Source organism: Muntiacus reevesi, chromosome 2 (genome assembly GCF_963930625.1).
Source record: "Muntiacus reevesi chromosome 2, mMunRee1.1, whole genome shotgun sequence".
NCBI classification, from domain to species: Eukaryota; Metazoa; Chordata; class Mammalia; order Artiodactyla; family Cervidae; genus Muntiacus; species Muntiacus reevesi.
The window spans coordinates 269342576-269362126 of NC_089250.1; the positions used below are offsets into that span (position 1 = coordinate 269342576).

General features: G+C 42.8%; 1 protein-coding gene and 2 pseudogenes across 1 annotated transcript in view; 1 reads left to right on the forward strand and 2 right to left on the reverse strand.

The window, feature by feature from the left end:
* The window catches only part of LOC136161629 (small ribosomal subunit protein uS14-like), a 539148-nt gene that overhangs the window by 53263 nt on the left and 466334 nt on the right, over positions 1–19551 (reverse strand). The window lies entirely within an intron of this gene.
* LOC136157545 (mediator of RNA polymerase II transcription subunit 4 pseudogene) lies at positions 911–1748 on the reverse strand (annotated as a pseudogene).
* On the forward strand, positions 11480–17682 carry LOC136157546 (zinc finger protein 678-like; annotated as a pseudogene).

Here is a 19551-nt window from a genome sequence, read left to right on the forward strand (position 1 = left end):
CCTCCTTGTTGTTCAGTCGCTAAGTCATGTCCAACTCTTTGCGATCCCGTGGAATGCAGCAAGCCAGGCTTCCCTAGCCTTCTTCAACTCCCAGAGTTTGCTCAAACTCATATCCTCTGAGTCACTACTGCTCTTCATTCATCTCATCTTCTGCCACTCCCTTCTCCTGCCCTCAATCTTTCCCAGCATCAGGGTCTTTTCCAATGAATTGGCTCTTCGCATCAGGTGACCAAAGTATCGGAGCTTCAGCATCAGTCTTTCCAATGAATATTCAGGGTTGATTTCTTTAGGATTTAGTGGTGTGGTCTCCTTGCTGACTAAGGGACTCTCAAGAGACTTCTTCAGCACCACAGTTTGAAGGCATGAATTCTTTGGTGCTCAGCCTTCTTCTTCTTCTTCTTTTTTTTTACAAACAAAAATAAGTTTATTTACAAAAAATACAATAATTATAAAGAGTATAAATTAAGATGATTTCTCCTCTTCCTGTGGCAAAAAATAATAGCCTTTACTTTCAGATGAGGGTTTCTGTTATATAATGTACACTCTGATCGGCTGCTCTTGTTTATGCTTTTCTAAATAACTGCAGGAGGCCTACTAATGATAGGTACATGGGTCATTTCCCTCAAATCTTATTTCCAGTACTATGCACAAGTCCAACACAATTGAAACAGAACAAGGTAAGACACCATTAAACTGAAAAAGCTTTACCCCAACAGTGAAGTGTGATTTTTCTTTAAGTGTTAACCTAGTGGTTTAGAACTGAAACCTAATTTTTGGCTTTAAAAAAAAAAGTCCACTATGATTTTTAATGGGCAGAACAATTCCACAGCCAACATCACCTGGCTATCTTTCCACATTTACCAGTTAAGAAACAGATTTCTATAGTATTCAATTCTGTGTGCTTGTCATCTTACGGTTTCCAATCAGAGTCACTGCTGCTGCTTGAGGAGTCCGTTGACATAACCTCTACATCGTCCTCGTTTTCTTTGTTGTGCCCTGGAGGTTCCAACAGAAAGCCATGACTGTGGTTTGGTAGCAGCATGTTTATCGCCATGTCATTTGACTGCCAGGGATACTGCGGAGCAAGGACATCTGGCAGTCTGCCCGCTGCAAGTGCGTCCCCTGGGAGATGACCATTTACTCCATTAGTGGAAGGATTGTTCATCTGACCCAGTAATCCACTTCTCATCTCCAAATCAGTTGGGTATGGTCTCCGTGGGTCCCCTGGGGCCCAGGTCAGTGGGGCACACACAGCATTACTTGCACTAATCCTATGTGCATACTTAATTATTTCTTCAGAGGAAATAGCACCTTTTCTTGCTTTTTCTATTGACTTGAGTTTTTCTTTTGCTTGGTAAAGAGCTGATGCCAGTAACTGTTCTGCTTCCTTTAGCTGTTTTTGTAGTTGCTGAATATCACTGTCTCTCTTTTCTACTTCTTTTTCTAAAACTTGCATTTCATGATGGATTTTTCCCTGATTAAGTGCCAATTTCATTAGCTCCTGAAATTCCCCATCTCTGTGAATTAACAACTCCAGGACCTGGTTCTCCTCTCCAGACTGTAGCAACTTTTGGTTTTTTGAAACTGCCAGCATTTCTATAAGTTCTCTCGACAAGACCTCCAGATCTTCCAGCGCTGACAGCAGCTGCTCTCCTGTGCTGTTACCGCCGGCAGCTCCTAAGTCGCCGCCCTGGCGCTCCTTCTCCTTCTCGCCATTGGACGCCGCCGCCATGCTGCCCACAGACAAGCGTGCACATACCTCTGGTGCTCAGCCTTCTTTATGTTCCAAATACCACATCCATACATGACTATTGAAAAATCCATAGCTTTGACTATACGGACCTTTGTTGGCAAAGTGATGTCTCTGCTTTTTAATATGCTCCCTTTGTCATAGCTTTTCTTTCAAAGGGCAAGCATCTTTTATTTTTTTATTTATGGCAAGCATCTTTTAATTTCATGGCTGCAGTCACCATGAAATTACACTGCAGTAATTTTGCAGCCCCCGCCCCCTCCCAACATTAAATCTGTCACTGTTTCCACTTTTCCCCTATCTATTTGCCACGACGTGATGAGACTGGATGCCATGATCTTAGTTTTCTGAATGTTGAGTTTTAAGACAGCTTTTTCACTCTCCTCTTTCACCCCCATCAAGAGCCTTTTTAGTTCCTCTTCAATTTCTGCCATTAGAGTGATATCATCTGTCTATCTGAGGTTGTTGATGTCTCTCCTGGTAATCTTGATTCCAGGTTGTGATTAATCCAGCCCAGCATTTCGCATGATGTACTCTGCATAGAAATTAAATAAGCAGAGTGGCCATGTACAGCTTTGATGTACTCCTTTCCCAATCTGCAACCAGTGAACTGTTCCATATACGATTCTAACTGTTGCTTCTTGACCTGTATATTCTTCATTCTAGGTTCGTAGTAATTCTTTAAGTTCTGTGGTATCAAATAGTGCCACTCTCCTCTTAAAACCAGAATTCCACTACCTGCTTTTGCCTTAGTAGTACTTGAGCATAATATCAGAATCTGATTCTGATGCATTTGTCTTTTAAAGATGCTTCCAATAAACTATTTGGTGAAATCATTTTTTAAATGATATTTTAACTTTCTACCTTGACTTTTCTCTCACCTGAACACATATTGGATTGGAAATTGATGAATATCTGAGAAAACACATATTGCTTTTTCTGATGAACAGGTCTTGTGGTCTCTAAGCCAGACCTGGTCACGTATCTGGAGCAAATGAAGGATCCCTGGGATGCAAGGAGAATGGAGATAGCCATATCCCCAGGTATGTGTCTATGGATGAAGCAGATAAGTCAGGTGAGAGGGACAAGCATTGGGGAGGAAGTCATACTTTGTCATGTGGTTTGAGAAGATCTGCTTCAGTGGAAATGATTTTGGATTAGGCTAGGTTTATTTCTGTCACTGTCATAGAGCATCATCTCCTGACCCATTCCTTATTCTTTATATCATTTGTGTATTTTTCTCCAGTGATTAATTTTCACATTCACAGTTAGGACCAAAATACTTGTCTGGGCCTGGAACAACCTGCATGACCTGATAACTCTCTCATTGTGGGGAGGTTTTAGAAAATCTGTGCATATTTTTGAGTAACTATATTAAGCCCTTTTAAAAGAGCTGATTCTGTCCCTAGTCAGAAGTGTGTGGGTGGAGCTGTGAAAACATTGCCAAACTTCTAGGAATACTGGGGACAGATGTTTTTTGTTTTCTACCATATAATTTCAAGTGCACTGGAAACTACACATATGACCTTAGAAATTTCATACGCAAATTCTTTCTTCACTGCATTGTGACAGCCATGCTTTCCGGGAAACAAACTCACTCAGAAGGACAATGCAGATAGTGGAGTGCAGCTTATTACACAGGCAGGCCCAAGGCAGAGTCTCCTCTTAGCCAAAGGCCCCGACCAGCATTTGTGAAAATCTTTTTTACCCCATGTGTTCGTGTCCAAACCCACCACCCCAATCCCTTGATGCTTACAAAGGAAGGGTAAATACAATCACAGTAACCCCATCATTCACGTGTTATGGTTTCAAACAGTTAATAATCAATAAACCCGAGGTAACATTCCAACCAGTTAATAACTCATAAGCCTGTGCTTTCATTCTGATAGATAGTGTCCGGAGGCAGGGGTGATTAGTGTCTGTTTTCTCTTAGGCGATGAGGAACCTGGATATGATCTTCAAGGTTCCCCTGTCCGGAGGGGGTCTTATCCTTCCATTGTCTTTCCCACAGGCACTAAGCAGAGAGTTCAGAGTCCACTGGAGAGGTGGCCGAGCACGATCAGCACAGACAGGCCTGAGATGGAGTCCAGGTCCTATGAATTTCTTCTTCATTCCCCCCTCTTGATGCTCTTAACTCATATTATGAGCATAATTCATAGGGACATATTTGCAACCTGGCTCTCCAACTGCCAATTAGGGAGAATGACATCAACCTTTGGGATACAAAGTTCATAATACATTGTACAATTCAGGGTCCACAAAGCAGAACTATCAAGGCAACTCTAACAGTGGTAAATATAGTTTTCCACCAATCGCTTTTCACCCAAGATAGGGCCGAAGTCCAGAAAGGAATGCTCTCATTTGACATTGCTTTTACCTGGTTTTTCATGTCATCTAAAGTCATTGATACATTGTCAGATAAGTCAGGAATGTACACATAACATTCAACCTTAATTATAGCACAGGTGTCTCCTTGAGCAGCTGTGAGTATGTCCAAAGATATTTTATTATGAATTAGTGCTTTTCTCATTTAGACTTGCTCTTCATTTAAGGCTTGGATGGCTTCTGTTCTATCTAGGAGGGCCTGTTTGTGAAATTAGTCAAGGCCTCTGCTTTAATCATAATATATTTGTTGTCCCTACAGAGGTTACGAAAAAGGCAGCAATATACTCATACCATTGAAACACAGATCATGTCCACCTAGCATGTAAATAAGGTAGATTTACTGGGGCTTGGTGTAGGCTAGGCTTTTGCTACACTGGCATTTTTTTCAAATGTAACCCCATCACACTAGTCTATTGACTGTAGGTCTTACACCAAGAGAGCAAGGAGAGGTTATGATTGACAAGAGAGAAGAAAGTCTCTTTGTCATCCCAGAAAAGAGCAGACTGGTTTAAAATCTGCTTGGCGGAGAGGTGACACCCACCAAGGAAGTCCATCCTTCACAGACAGAGGCCTAATCCTACATACCCAGAAGTTGTAGGTGTTGTGGAAGTCCGCGTAGGAATGTGCCCATGAGGTGAAAACGTTGTCCTGAGTTGAGACAGAAGTCAAATTTAAAATCACGTTGATGAAGCCAAGCATCAGGAGTTGATTGTGCGGCTTCATCCTGAAGGGGCTCGTCCGGGATCTTCTTTTCCTCCTTCTTAAGGATGGTCTTAGTCCCTCGAGGGTCAGTAGGGTCCCTCTGTGCAGTCCACTCAGCGTTTTCTGGCTCTGCGTGGTATGCTCGCTTCACCCTCGTATGATGGATCAAGGGACAATACCTGCAACTTTAACTGCCGTAGGGGTAGTTAGAATAACATAAGGGCCCTTTCACCAAGGGGCTAGCAAATCATCTTTCCAATCTTTGACCCATACTTGGTCACCAAGTGTAAACTCATGAATCTCTTCCCCAAGGGGGAACGGCACCCTTTCTTGTACAAACTTAGTTACCCGATTTATTACCTTACCCAGTTCCATCTGCTGTGAAATCCTATCCCTCTTACCTGAGGCAAATTTGTTGACAGCTGTTTTATTATGGGAGGAAGCCTCCCATACACAATTTCGTATGGAGAATAGCCTTGGGACTGTGGGGTCATCCTGAGTCTGAGCAGAGCCATCGGAAGCAAGTCCACCCAGGCGCAGTCAGTCTCTCTGATCCACTTGGAGAGTCTCTTTAAGTGTCCGGTTGGCTCATTCCACCATCTCAGAACTCTGGGCCTATATGCAGTGTGCAGTTTCCATTTGATGTTTAAAGTTTTGCTTACTTGGTGTACTAAATCAGCTACAAAAGCCGGGCCATTGCCTGATCCAATGCTGGTAGGAAATCCAAATCTGGGAACCATTTCCCTAAGCAGGCACCGGGCTACTTCTGATGCTCTTTCAGTCCAGGTAGGAAAAGCTTTTACCCATCTCGGGAACGTACATACCATGACCAGCAGATAATGGTAGTGTCGGTGAGGTTTCATTTCAGTGAAGTCCACTCCCAGGTGTTCAAGGGGCAGTGTGCCTTTCAGCTGAATCCCCGGAGGATTTTGTCTGAATCCCCGAGAGGCAGCATTCACCTGTGAGCAGGCAGCATGGCCCAGGTGGGTCGCTTGGTGTGTCTGGCTTCCCAGAGTGTGTGCCAGCTCCTCCAGTACCAATAATTTGCCACTTGGCAATTCCCACCATCCCTTTTCAGTCGTGATGGCCCCTTCCGCTTTGGCTAAACTGACAGCCATTGTCCTTGTTTATCAGGCTAGTGCCATCAGTATATAGGACCAAATTAGGGTCTGGAACCTTGAGCCCTTCTTTAAACAAACCCCAGATACCTTACCTCCTCTTTGTAGATCTGTGCCTTCTTCTTCGACACCGGGTGACCTGCTTCCATCAACAGCTGGAGCAGTGCTTTTGTCCCTTTCCAGCATTTTCCTCGGTCTCGGCAGCCAGCAGCAGGTCATCCCTTTATTGTAGGAGCCAACATCCATACTCTTCCGGATGGAATGAGTCCAGGTCAGAAGCCAAGGCTTCCCCAAAGATGGCTGGGAAGTTTTTAAACCCTTGTGGGGTAGTCCAGATGAGCTGTTGTTTGGTGCACTCCACTGGATCTTTTCATTCAGAGGCAAAGATGGGCTGTGACGCTGGGGCGAGGCCTATGCAGAAGAAGGCATCCTTAAGACCTAGGCAAGTGTAAACTTTAGTCCTCGGTGAGAGGAGTCTAAGGTATAGGGGTTTGGAACAGTGAGGTGTAAAGTCACAGCAGCCTGGTTGACTAGCCTGAGATCTTGTACAGGCCTATAGTTCTGTCCTCCTTCCCTGTTGAGGGACAGGATTGGCATATTCCAAGCCGACTGGGACTCTAGTAGAATGCCTGCTTGTTTCAATCTATTGATGTGGGCAATATGCCGGTTCAGGCCTCTATCCGTAGCGGGTACTGGCACTCTCTAACCGGGATGGTGCGTGGTTTGAGTTCCATTATCACTGGGGCATGATGTTTAGCCAGCCTGGGAGGAGGGGTGTTGTCTTCCACCCAGACCTCAGGGAAAAATTGAGTTAGCTCCCTCGTGCTCTTCTGGCCCACCCGGTTCTGCCTTCAGACGCTCATGCAACCTGCCGGTCAGCATACTGAACAAGAACATCACATTGTCCAAAGCTGTTTCTCCCTTAAAGTCCATTCTGCCTTGGTGGGCTTGATCAGGTGCGAATGAAAACACAGATGGGTTAAATATCCCAAGTCTCAGGCCATCTCCGGAAAAGCCAATTCATACTCACTTCTGTATCCCCCTCCTTCTAGCCTAACAATTCTGAGGGGGTCAAGAATTTCAGAGCATACAGGACACCTCCTGTGGGAGGGCAGAATACGAGCATACAAGGACCAGTTTCCTATCCTAAAAATCCCCTGGCGATCACTTGGTAATAATTTTCTCCGAGACGGGGTGGACAACCTCCTAAATGACCATCACAAATTTCCTTCCTAAACCCTAGCACACTCCTATCTGTGTAGCAAGAAATCGCCGCCTGCCTATTTCAGGCTCCTATTCCAGTGGGTCCCCGCTTCTTCTTGTCCCTCCCAGGGGGGTGATCAGGCCCCCTTTTCCACCCTGCTGGGTGCGTTCCTCCTCAGCTGAGCGCTCAGTTTACCCCTGCTGCCGTCCACTACCTGCTGACGTAAAGGTCCTGGCATTGAAAAGCAGAATCCTTCCAGAGGGGCGAGGCGCCTTCTCCCCTCTAGGATATTCAAGCTACAAAGCCTCGGGGTGGCCTCAAATGAGACCTGTCTCCTCAAAGTGAGGAGCTTCCCGGCCAATGCACCAAATGTCATAGCCACGCTTTCAGGGAAACAAACTCACTCAGAAGGACAATGGAGCTAGTGGAGTGCAGTTTATTACACTGGCGGGCCCAAGGCAGTCTCCTCTTAGCCAAGGGCCCCAACCAGCATTTGTGAAAATCTTTTATACCCCATGTGGACGTGTCCAAACCCACCACCCCAACCCCTTGATGCTTGCAAAGGGAGGGTAAATACAATCACAATAAGCCCATCATCCACGTATTATGTGTTTAGACAGTTAATAATCAATAAGCCCACAGTTACATTCCAACCAGTTAATAACCGATAACCTGTGCTTACATTCTGATAGATAGTGTCCGGAAACAGGGGTGATTAGTGTCTTTTTTCTCTTAGGTGATGAGGAACCTGGATATGATCTTCAAGGTTCCCCTGTCTGGAGGGCGTCTTATCCTTCCATTGTCTTTCCCACAGGCACTAAGCAGAGAGTTCAGAGTCCACTGGAGAGGTGGCTGAGCATGATCAGCACAGACAGGCCTGAGATGGAGTCCAGGCCCTATGAATTCCTTCTTCACATAAGACAAATCACTAAAATGAGAAAATGCAAATCTGAATTTTATGTTACAGCTTCTTTTTTTTCTGTGAACTAACATTAGATGTATTAAGTATGTTGTCCCAATACATTAATGCTAAAATGCTTTAATATATTAATTTAACTCACAGAGTTTTTAAACAAATTATTGACGTCGGAGTTTAGAACATTTCCCACAGCGCTTTTTTCTGATTGTTCTTCAATATTAAGCTTATAGATTATATAGAGAAATCTTTAAGAAGAAATTTTTCTGTTCCAATAATGCTATTTTACAATGTTATGTGAGGTTTGCTATAGAGAAAGAATAAGAGGTACATATACACATTTCCCTTCTTGAGGAGATTTCCTTCCCATCTAGGTCACCACAGAGCGTTGAGTAGAGTTCCCTGTGTTCTCACCATATTTTTCAAGTCTCACTTCTTATTTGAATTGTTAAGAACTCTTACCTTATTAAATCTATCTTATTTGTTGTGAAACATCCCAGGACTTAATCATTAATACCATCTATTTCTGATTAGTTCTAGGTCAATATCATTTACTATTTTAGACTCTATTAGAACATGCTTAGATAACAACGTGAGTGGTAATTGGGTTAAATAAATAGTAGGCATTAGCATTTGTAAAAACGTTTTGTTTGTAAATTTGATTACTTAAAGAAAAATTTGCTCATTACACGGCTCAACTTCTCCTCACTTCATTGTTCCTGTACGTTTCTAACTTGACTTCTCTGCACCATACTCCTTTGTCATCTCATCTTGTCCAATGTTCTGTGTTTGTGGTCTCTGTTCTGCAGGCTGCAGATCCTAGTTCCTCTTGCTCTGGCGTCTGCTCCGTGGTGGGTGACGTGGTCCAGAGACTTGTGCCCTTATGCCCTTGAGAGGGGGTTGATTGTTACTATTGTGACCAGAGCCTGCCCGAATCTTGAGGGCCGCTTCGCCTTTCCTCTGTGGCTGTCACTGTCTGTGGCGGGATCTGCTTCCTGATTGGTGGAGCAGAGGCCCCAGATCTGAAATGAGCTCTGCTCTGATTTGTGGTGTTTCTGATCTAGTGGGACTGGAACACACCCACTGGGAGGGAAGCAACGGAGTGTTGCTCCTCTGGGATGTTCTCCTCGGAGAGTGCTCTGCGTGTCATCTCTCAGGTGCAGTTCCAGCTCTCATGTGACCCTGTGTTGGCATTGACCTTGGCCCCACCTGAACCATGGGTATGCTGGCACTTGACCCTGGTGTCTCTCAGATGTTTTCACCAGGTCACCAGCAGAGATCCACTCTGGTTGTATCCCAGGTGTACATTCATTGTGGAGTTGGACCCGCTGTGGTGCTATGGAGGCAATGTAGACTGTGACCTGGCCCAAATGCCTCATGTGCGGGCCTACAATGTCTACAGTTGCTAACGCCAGACTGGTCTTGACTGCCAGAGCCTCATTTCCATCCAGATGTTCTGTTGGGGCTGAGTTTACCAAGCCAGTTGTTGGGTGTAACACCATGGTTTGTACAGATGCAAGGAGAGATCTCAGCTTTTCTTTCTTAGTGACAAGGCCTTGGGGCTCAGCTGTGGTTTCAGCACCACCTGTACATTGGGACCGCCGACAGGCGTGTGTTCTGAATGTGCCCCTGGAGCCCATGAGTCTATCCTGATAGGGAGGAGGCTGGGGAGGTGGAAGCAGCTGTGGGGATCGTTAGATCACCCACCTAGGTGGGAGCCATTCCTAGTGCCTGCAGAGGCAGGGACAGGCAGAGGGGCAGAGAGGCTGCAAGGAGGTTTTTCCCTTCGGGCATCACTCAACAGCACCGCTCTGCTTCTCCGGTGGTTCAGGCTTCCTCCACAAGCATCCCATTTGCAGAGCTCGTCCCTCCTTCCCGTCCACTCAGGATGTCTCCTCACAGCCAACCGCAGCCCTCTGCCTGGGTCTGCTCTCCAAAACCCATGTTCCAGCACCCAGCCCTTGTCTGCAGTGGAGTACACCCTTTCAGGCTGGGTGGGCAGGGCAGGGGTCAGTACACTTCGTACAGGTCTCACTCTGTCCTTCATGCTGGTTGCCGTGTTCTCTTCCCACAGAGAACGAGGCTCCCCTTCTGTCCCAACTGAGCTCCCCCCAGTGAGGGGCTTCCCTGCATGTGGAGACCTCGCCTCTCTTCAGATGCCCCAGGGTTTTGCGGATCCCATCCGGCTTCTTTTCCTCTTCCCTTTCCTCCATCACTCTCTTGTCCTACCTGGCTCAGCAGGAATCTTTCTTGTCCTTTCAGATGTCCAAGTTCCTTTGCCCATGTTCCACAGGGCTCTGTGAGAATTTTTCCACTTCAAGATGTATTCTTGATGCTTTGGTGGAAAGAGATGAACTCCACGTCTTCCGAATCCTCTGCCATCTTGACTCCTTCTATCTCGGTTTTAGGCTTCATCTAGCCAAGTGTATGCCAATTTTATGTATATTATAAACTATATTCCCCAAGAATAGCAAGTAGAATAACTAATTATTTGGTATCTTTCAGCTGTGTCTTCTCATGACACCCAGTGTTTGAGGACCCAGAAGCCAGGCTTAGAAGATTTACTCCCAACAGTAAAGCTAGGAATATATGAAAGATATCACCTTAGAAATTTACATTTAACCAAAGACTGGGAATCTATGAGGGCATATAAAGAGCGGAGAGCATGTTATGAAGGACACAACCAAATTGGTTCAGTTTCCCATAAAGTAAACATTACCGCCAAAAGAAATCAAGGATGTGAATCAAATAAGGAAAAACCAATTTCAGATGACCAATTTCAGTCATCAACATCTGCAGTTAAGTGTATATTTGTCATCAAAGATCCACAGCATCTCTTGATAGATACATGTTCTCTGAAGGGAAATGTGGAAAATCTGGAAAGTCATCTAGTCTCTACTGGAGATACTCATTCAAACCTTTACTCTGAGCATAGGTGTCTATTAAATATACATTCAAACATGTCTGGAAACCAGAAACTTAAGCATGAGTGGGAAAGTTCCCAATACAATCAATTTGAGGGATCCTTTAACAAGGGTTTCTTGTTCTCCAACCAACAACTCTTTTCTCCTTGTTCCAAAATCTGGAATGTTGATAATAATGGGAGAGACCTTATTCAATCATCATTGTTCAATTCATATGGAGGTATAATTAGTGTGGAACAACTTTCCAAGTGTAACAAAATGAGCAATGCCTTAAGCATGAGCTCTACCCCCAATAATTACAAGAGCATACGTGATGGAATGAGAAGCTCTTCATGCAATGAAACTGGCTATAATGTTGACCAAGACTCATATCTTGTGAAACAACAGGGACATCAATTTTCAGACAACAATTATAAACTTCATAAGTGTAAGAATATACTTTATCAAAGCTCAAATCTTACTATTAAAACTTCTAAGAGTATGGATATTGGACAGAAGACCTATAATTGTTATGATTATGGAAAAGTTGTTAACCAGTCTTCAAAACTTATTCAACAGCAGAGAATTCAGAGTAACCGGAAACATTGCAAGTGTCATACATGTGGAAAAGTCTTTAGTAACTCACCCAATCGAAGTAGACATAGGAAAGTTCATACAGGAAGGAAGCATTTCAAATGTGCAGCATGTGGCAAAGCCTTTAATCAGAGTTCATCTTTAACTGAACATCTGGGAATCCATGCTGGGGAGAAACCATACAAATGTACAGAATGTGACAAAATCTTTATCTGTTCTTCATGTGTTACTCAACATCAGCAAATTCATACTAGGGAGAGACCTTATAAATGTACAGCATGTGGCAAGGCTTTTAAGAAGTGTTCAACTTTAACTCAACATCAGCAAATCCATACTGGGGAGAGACCTTATGAATGTACAGAATGTGGCAAGGCTTTTAAGCAGAGTTCAAATTTAACTCAACATCAGCGAATCCATTCCGGGGAAAGACCTTATAAATGTACAGCATGTGGCAAGGCTTTTAAGCAGCGTTCAGCTTTAACTGGACATCAGCGAATCCATACTGGGGAGAGACCTTATAAATGTACAGCATGTGGCAAGGCTTTTAAGCAGCGTTCAGCTTTAACTGAACATCACAGAATCCATACTGGGGAGAGACCTTATAAATGTACAGCATGTGGCAAAGCCTTTATCCGTTATTATTTTCTTTCCCGACATAAGCGAATCCATACTGGGGAGAGACCTTATGAATGTACAGTATGTGGCAAGGCTTTTAAGCAGAGTTCAAATTTAACTCAACATCAGCGAATCCATTCCGGGGAAAGACCTTATAAATGTACAGAATGTGGCAAAGCGTTTATCCGTTATTATTATCTTATTCAACATCAGCGAATCCATTCTTGGGAGAGGCCTTATAAATGTACAGCATGTGGCATGGATTTTAAGCAGAGTTCAACTTTAACTCAACATCAGCGAATCCATTCTGGGGAAAGACCTTATAAATGTACAGAATGTGGCAAGTCTTTTAAGCAGCGTTCAGCTTTAAATGTACATCAGCGAATCCATACTGGGGAGAGACCTTATAAATGTACAGCATGTGGCAAAGCCTTTTCCCAGAGTTCAAGTCTTTCTGGACATCAGAGATTTCATGCTGCAGAGAAATGTTAGAAATGTAAGGAATGTGGCAAAGGATTTCCTCACAGCCTCCCTCACAATCAGAGAATTCATACTGCAGAGAAACCCTGGAAATGAATCAGTGATAAAAAGTTTGGTCCTTAATATACAATTTTGAAAAAACGAGTGTTTTCTTTGGAAAGATACATGAATTAAATTAAAAAAATGTAGATAACTGCTTAATCAAACATCAAAAGTAACTCAATACCAGAGTATTCATACTAGAAAGCATTTCATTCGTACCACTTTTGCTGAATTACCCGAAGCAAAATTCTGTAGCAAGTATTCCATAAGTAAAACATGCAAAATTGATATGTTAGTATGGATCACAAGATGAAGGGGTGGATATTTGCAGAGGTACAATTATTATTAATGTATCCTTGTTTATGTTAACATTATTTGAGATTATTAAGGAACCAAAACGAATGTATTTCAACTCTCAAATTACTACATGCTGTGATTTGTTACTACTGTTTATATGAACTTGTGTTTTTGATGGTTGTACCCCAATGGTAAGAGAAGCCCTTCTATGTGAAGTGGGAATCATTTATATTTATTCTCCAATTTATAAGATTAAGAACACAGTCATGTTATATACACACTAAACCTCTGAATGGATGTATTTGTCACTGATGTGAATCACCTCTGTGGTCACCATGATATAAGTGTTCAGGGAATAATTCAAAGTAGGACAAAAGTTTGCTCTAAGTTTTCAATAATTATGTCAGTTGCTCTTTAAGCATAAAACAAGAATAGTTCATGAAAATCTAAGGTATTTTTATAACAGCAACATAGAGAAATCATGCATATTATCTGGCAGGCTTGAAGTAAGGACACCTTCTCTTCTATCTGATGTAAGTATAGAAAACTTTCTGGAAATGTCATATTAACATAATTAATGTCCATCCATGTTTACTAAATTAGCCTCCATTTTGTAAACCATGTAAATCACATTCTCAGATCATTTCATCAGAGAAACAGGAAAGTTTTTAGAAGCTTGTAATGTGTATTTTAATCAAGGATCAAACAAGAATTGTAAAAGGTTTTATTCCATCTGTGTCAAATTAATGTACCTTAATGAATAAAAGTGAATGGTTTTTCAGTGTTACAATTGATGTGGAATGAATGAAGGGTTAACGCACCACCAGCATTAACCTCTCCCACCTATTTAAGGTTGCAGGAAATTTAACGTAATGATAAACTCTTTGTAGCACAGGGGGATGGCATCTGTAGAAATTAGTTCCTTACTGCCATTAAACCTCTCATAACTTTATATATTTCCTACCATTTCTACATTGTATCTCCTCTCCGATTTTTTTTCCCCAGACTCGCCCTCCCGCCCCTCCCCCTCCTCTCCGGTTTTTATCTACTTGGACATCGTGGTGGTTCTAATAAGAAGGATCATAGAGAGTACTGTTGAGAGCTCCCCTGAACGGCTCCATGCTGTTGCTGCCTCAGCGTCTGTCTGGGGAGCAGGCAGCCTGCAGGTCCTTGAATTCACACCAGTCAGTCCTGTGAGCACCTGTACTAGATGACCCCTTCCTTGGGACTAGCAGTCTTGCTGAACCCCAGGGTCTACTGCACAAGCTCCCCTTCAGTGATACCCTCTGAGCTCATCAGAATCTTGCTCGCCTTTGTTTGAATGGATCCCTCCACACTCAGACTGTGGGACCCATAGCACTTCACCCAGGGTCAGGTCTGAACCCCAAGTAGTGGAATTTTCTCTGCCTGGTTGTAGCCTTGATCTTCCTCAGTAGCCTTCAAGGCTTACTGTGAATTTTCTGAGGACCTAAACTCATAGTCATAAACTCACCTTCTGCAATTGTCCTTTGTTCTGCTGTTAGCTTAAACTTTTCAGGGGCTCATTTAAGCAAATGTAAGTTTAACAAAGTCACAAAAAGAATAATCAGAAGCCATGATGGGAAAATTCTGAGCCAAGATTTATAAAATCTTACCCTGTATCATTCTTAGCACATGTGTCTTGTAAGGCTTAAAGGAACTATTTTATCATGGCTTTGGCATACTTTGAATGCAATATATAAATATCTGAAGATACATACATAATATAATTTATATAACACGCATTGAATACAAGATATAAATATCTGGAGGTATACATGTTAGCAGTGAGAAAACCAAGAAGGAATATTTGAGCGTATGTGTATTCTTACACATTTAACTTAGAGAATTTAGAAATGCTAAATGAAAACTGGTCATTTCAAAATTGGAGATGATTTACTAAAAAGTATAAAAGTTGTCAATTTGTCGAATAATCTGTTTTGTCTACTTTTCATGGACTTCATTTCCTTAAATGTCAGGAGATTATGTTTTTTAAGGAACTTCCACACGGTCCAGCCACGTGATTGCACCAGCTTACATTCCCTCCAGCCATGTAGGAGGTTCCCTGATCTCCAAGCCCCTTAAGCGTTTATGATATTATTAGCGGGCTTTTTGCTCATTGTTCTGACCGGCCTGCTGTGATACATCCCTGTAGCTTTGCTCTGCATTCCTTATTGTTCAGCGCTGGTGAGCATCTTTCTTTGCCTCCTTCCCATGGAAAGAGCAAGATGCCCGCCCGGCCTCAGCAGCTGTGGGGCACAGGCTCAGTCTCCCCACAGCACGCGGGGGATTCCTGGGCCGGGGGTGCGGCCCTTGTCCCCGCAGGGTCAGACGGGTTCTCCACCGCCGGTGACCAGTCTGCTTAGCTTTTTCCTTTTGAGACATATTTATTTATTTATTTATTTATTGGAACATAATTGCTTTACAATGCGGTGCTGGTTTGTGCTCTGTGACGTCATCAATCAGCCGTGAGTATACATAAATCTTCTCCCTCTTGGCCCTCCCTCCCGTGGTCTCCGTTTCACCCCTCTGCTCAGCACAGAGCACCAAGCTGAGGGCCCTGTGGTAAACACCAGCTTCCCACCAGCTCCCTATTTTCAACATCGGTTCAGTTCAGTTGCTCACTCGTGTCTGACTCTGCGACCCCATGGAGTGCTGCACGCCAGGTCTCCCTGTCCATCACCAACTCCTGGAGCTTGCTCAAACTCACGTCCATTGAGTCAGTGATGCCATCCAAGCACCTTATCCTCTGTCGGCCCCTTCTCCCCCTTTCAATCTTTCCCAGCGTCAGGGTCTCTTCAAATGAGTCAGTTCTTCATATCAGATGGCCAAAGTATTTGGTGTGGTTAATGTTCTTATGTATGCTCAGTTGTGTCTGAATATTTGTGGTCCCAAGGGCTGTATCCTGCCAGGCTCACATCTGTCCATAGATTTCCCAGGAAAGAATACTGGAGTGGGTTGCCATCTCTTCCTCCAGGGGATCTTCCTGACCCAAGGATTGAACCTGCATCACGTGGATATCCTGCATCAGCAGGCAGAGTCCAGTCCTTACCCCTCAGTCACCTGGGAATCTAGTGAGAAATAAAGAGATTAAAAAGCTCCATGATTACTCTGGGTTTCAAAGGAGGGACTTTGAATATACTAAGTCTAGAGAACTTTCAGGACCATGAAATAATTTGTGTTAAACTGTCATGATGAACACATGTTATTAAACACTTATCTAGAGGTATGGAGTGCACATTCCTAAAAGAGGAACACAGGGGTAAACTAGAGAGTTGATCTATTTACTGCCCATGTAGATTCAGCAGTGGTAACAAATGCTCGCTCTGGTGGGGAAAGCTCAGTAGGGAGATTGTCCACATGTGGGAACAAGAGGTATATGGGCAATGTCTATACTTTATTCTCACTTCTGCTGTGAAACTAAATCTTGTACAAAGTTAGTACTGGTGAATGCAGACTGAATATTTTTTAGAATACATAATATGAGAAAGATGAATATGGTTCTATTTTCAATTTTTCCTTGGTCATTATACTTTAAAGATGTGGGAAAATAGAGCTCTCTAAATGGAGCAGAGAATGAACTGTAGCAGTTGATTCATAAAACCTAGAAAAACACACACAGGAAGTAGAGCAACAACATTCTCAGGTGTTAACTCATGTGTGATGTAACTTATGAGAACACCGAACATTACTTCCTTGGTTGGTCATCAGAGAGCATTTAGGGCATCGTTTTCAGAGGCATTTGGATCCGCCCATACACACTGTGAACCTAGCGTGTCCTGCTCAGTTCAGCTCAGTTCAGTGGCTCAGTCGCCGTGGACTGCAGCACGCCAGCTCCTGCTGCCCCTGGTTTTGTCAGGGGAAGCACACTTATTGAATCCAGTCACCCTGACCAGGCACCATAGTAACCTTTTGTAAGAGCTGTTTTGTGGCAGGAGATCCTGATAAGTAATACGGAACTAATAAGCCACCCCAGCTGGAAGAGTTGGGGAAAGGTTAAAAGGAGACACCGCGTGTCCGTCCACTTCCCAAAATCCCTTTTGCTAGCGTCCATCTTGGCTGAGCGATGCGTGGGCCACCAGGAAACCCTCTGAATTCGAATGATTGGCCCAAGACCACCCGGAAACTAATCCCGTCACCATAAAACCCAGGACTGGGAGCCACGCGGCAGAGCAGTTCTCCTGGTTTCCCTTACCCTCCTGCTCTCCACCCAGGTGACCTTTCCTAAAAAAATCTCTTGCTTTGTCAGCACATGTGTCTCCTCAGACAGTTCATTTCTGAGTGTTAGACTAGAGCCCAGTTTCGTGCCCTGGAAGTGTTCCCCCTTCCTGCAGCCAATGGCGACTCTGGTGGGTACTCTTCTTCGCTGCGACTGACATCCTGACTGCTTGGGGTACTCAGGGGCCAGCTTGCTTGCCAATGGACCAGACCCAGCAGCCACAACTGGGACCCTTTTGTCCCTGGTCTCCTCCTGACGTGGAGAACTGGCCAGAGTGCCCCAACCGGTAAAGAACAAGAGACTTTATTGACCTCTCTCCCCTTCCCTCTCTCTTTCCTCTCCTTAGCCCTTCCTATCCTTCCCGTTTATCAAGTCCCCTGGTCCTGGATGCAGGAATCTGGTCGATGGGCCTCAGCTTGAGCTGAGGATTGGAGACTGATCACCTCCTTTTGGCAGAGAACTCGAATTTTCTGGTCTGGTTTCTGGTAGGGCCGAGTTCTAGTCCTCCATTTTCTGGAAGCCCAGGAAAAGTCCTGTAACACCTGGGTGTCTGCAGGTGGCAGGAGACGTCTGTTTGGCCACGCCTTTTGCCCCCCTTTCTCGCCTCCTCCTCCTTCTTCTTTCAACCTGGCTTCCTTTACTCCTTCTGAAATCTTTGAAGACATCTAAAGTTTTGTGCCTGTATAGAAGGTTTTCTGAGAGACTGTATTCTTGTATTTAAGGGGTGTCTGATGAGGACTGCCAGGTTTATATGTGTGTGATTTAACTCTGTTTTGTGTTGTGATTTGTGATGGCCATTTTGCTTTGTCTGGCCACCATTTAGACTTGCCATCATTTTGCTAGAACTTGATTTTCTTTCCCTGTGCCTTGAGACCAGGGCTCTCAGGAGCTGTTATCTAGACCATCTCTAACTCCTGAGACTGATAGAAAAAGGAAAAAAGCCTTTAAAAATGTTATTTATTTAAAAAAAAATGTTATTTATTTAAATTTTATATTGTAATATCTAATTCATGAACAAACTTAGAAAATGAAGCTAGATTTTGCACTGTGTCTGTCTAAATATGTCTTGGTATGTCTTTGTCTCTGGGTAATATTTTTTAGGTTAATTTGTAAATGAGCTATATTTAATTGGCTTTAAGAAAAGGTAAGTGCTTACAAATAAAATAATTCTAAATTAAACAATAAATTCATAGTTCAGGTGAACTGGGAAATATTCAGTATTAAATACCTGATATTAATGTTTGTTTGTTGACCTATCTAACATAGACATGTCTTAGAGAAATTAACATCAGGTAGAATATTTTCATTGTACCTAGGTTTAATATAAGTTAAATATTATACCTGTTACAAGTTTATCAGCAAGGAAATTACCTTGAGTGATAAAAACTTCTAAAAAATGTAAACGAGGTATGAGTTTGTATATAAACTCTATTAAGAATAAGTATTCTTTAAGAATATCTCTCTACAATAGTCTCCCCAGATTGTCGTAACTTGAATTTCCAATGGTTGTGCTAAACTAAGTATTGGAAGTTTATTAAATAATTAGGTCATTTCCAAATGAAATAAGATTTTGAAACATTTACTACTAAACACTGATTTCCTTTTACCGAAAAATTAAAGAGATTTGGGACTATAAATGAATAATCTTTGATGGCATCCTAAAATGTTTTAAGAAAGCAAGGGTTTTAGAAATTTCACTGATATTTATGCTCACCAATCTATAAAATGCTAATATAAAAGTTAGCTCTTGGTTGCTAAAGGAAAGCAAGAAGTGTGCTTTCAGTAAAAAAAAAGGGGTGGTATGAAAAAATACTAAAAAGAGTTATGCATGATCAGGATTTTATAAATTTGAATTACAATTAGTTAGATAAATGGATTTTGTTAGAGGAACCACACAGTCATAAGAAAACTGGTTAGAGCCAATTAGGTCCAAGATGGCGGAGCTGACTTTCACTAGACCTTGAGCCTTGGTATTTACGCCCATTGTGACATGTCAACAAGCTAAGTGATACACCCATCAACATTGACTAAATCTGAGCAAATGTTCTAAATGCTTTTAATTGATCTTTTTGATAAAACTTCCTAAATCAAATTCTTTTGAAGTTCCTTTGACCTCTAGCTAACTCTGGGGTGATTCAGAGGGCCCCTGAAACATCCCAAAGAGAGATATTAAACTGTGTTTATTTGGTTGGTTAAATTACATGAAAAAGATTATCAAATGAGTAATAAATCTGCTCATGTTATAATGTATGGTAAAATTACTAATACATATATCCTAGAAATTATATGGAATTCTTAACATTTTGAT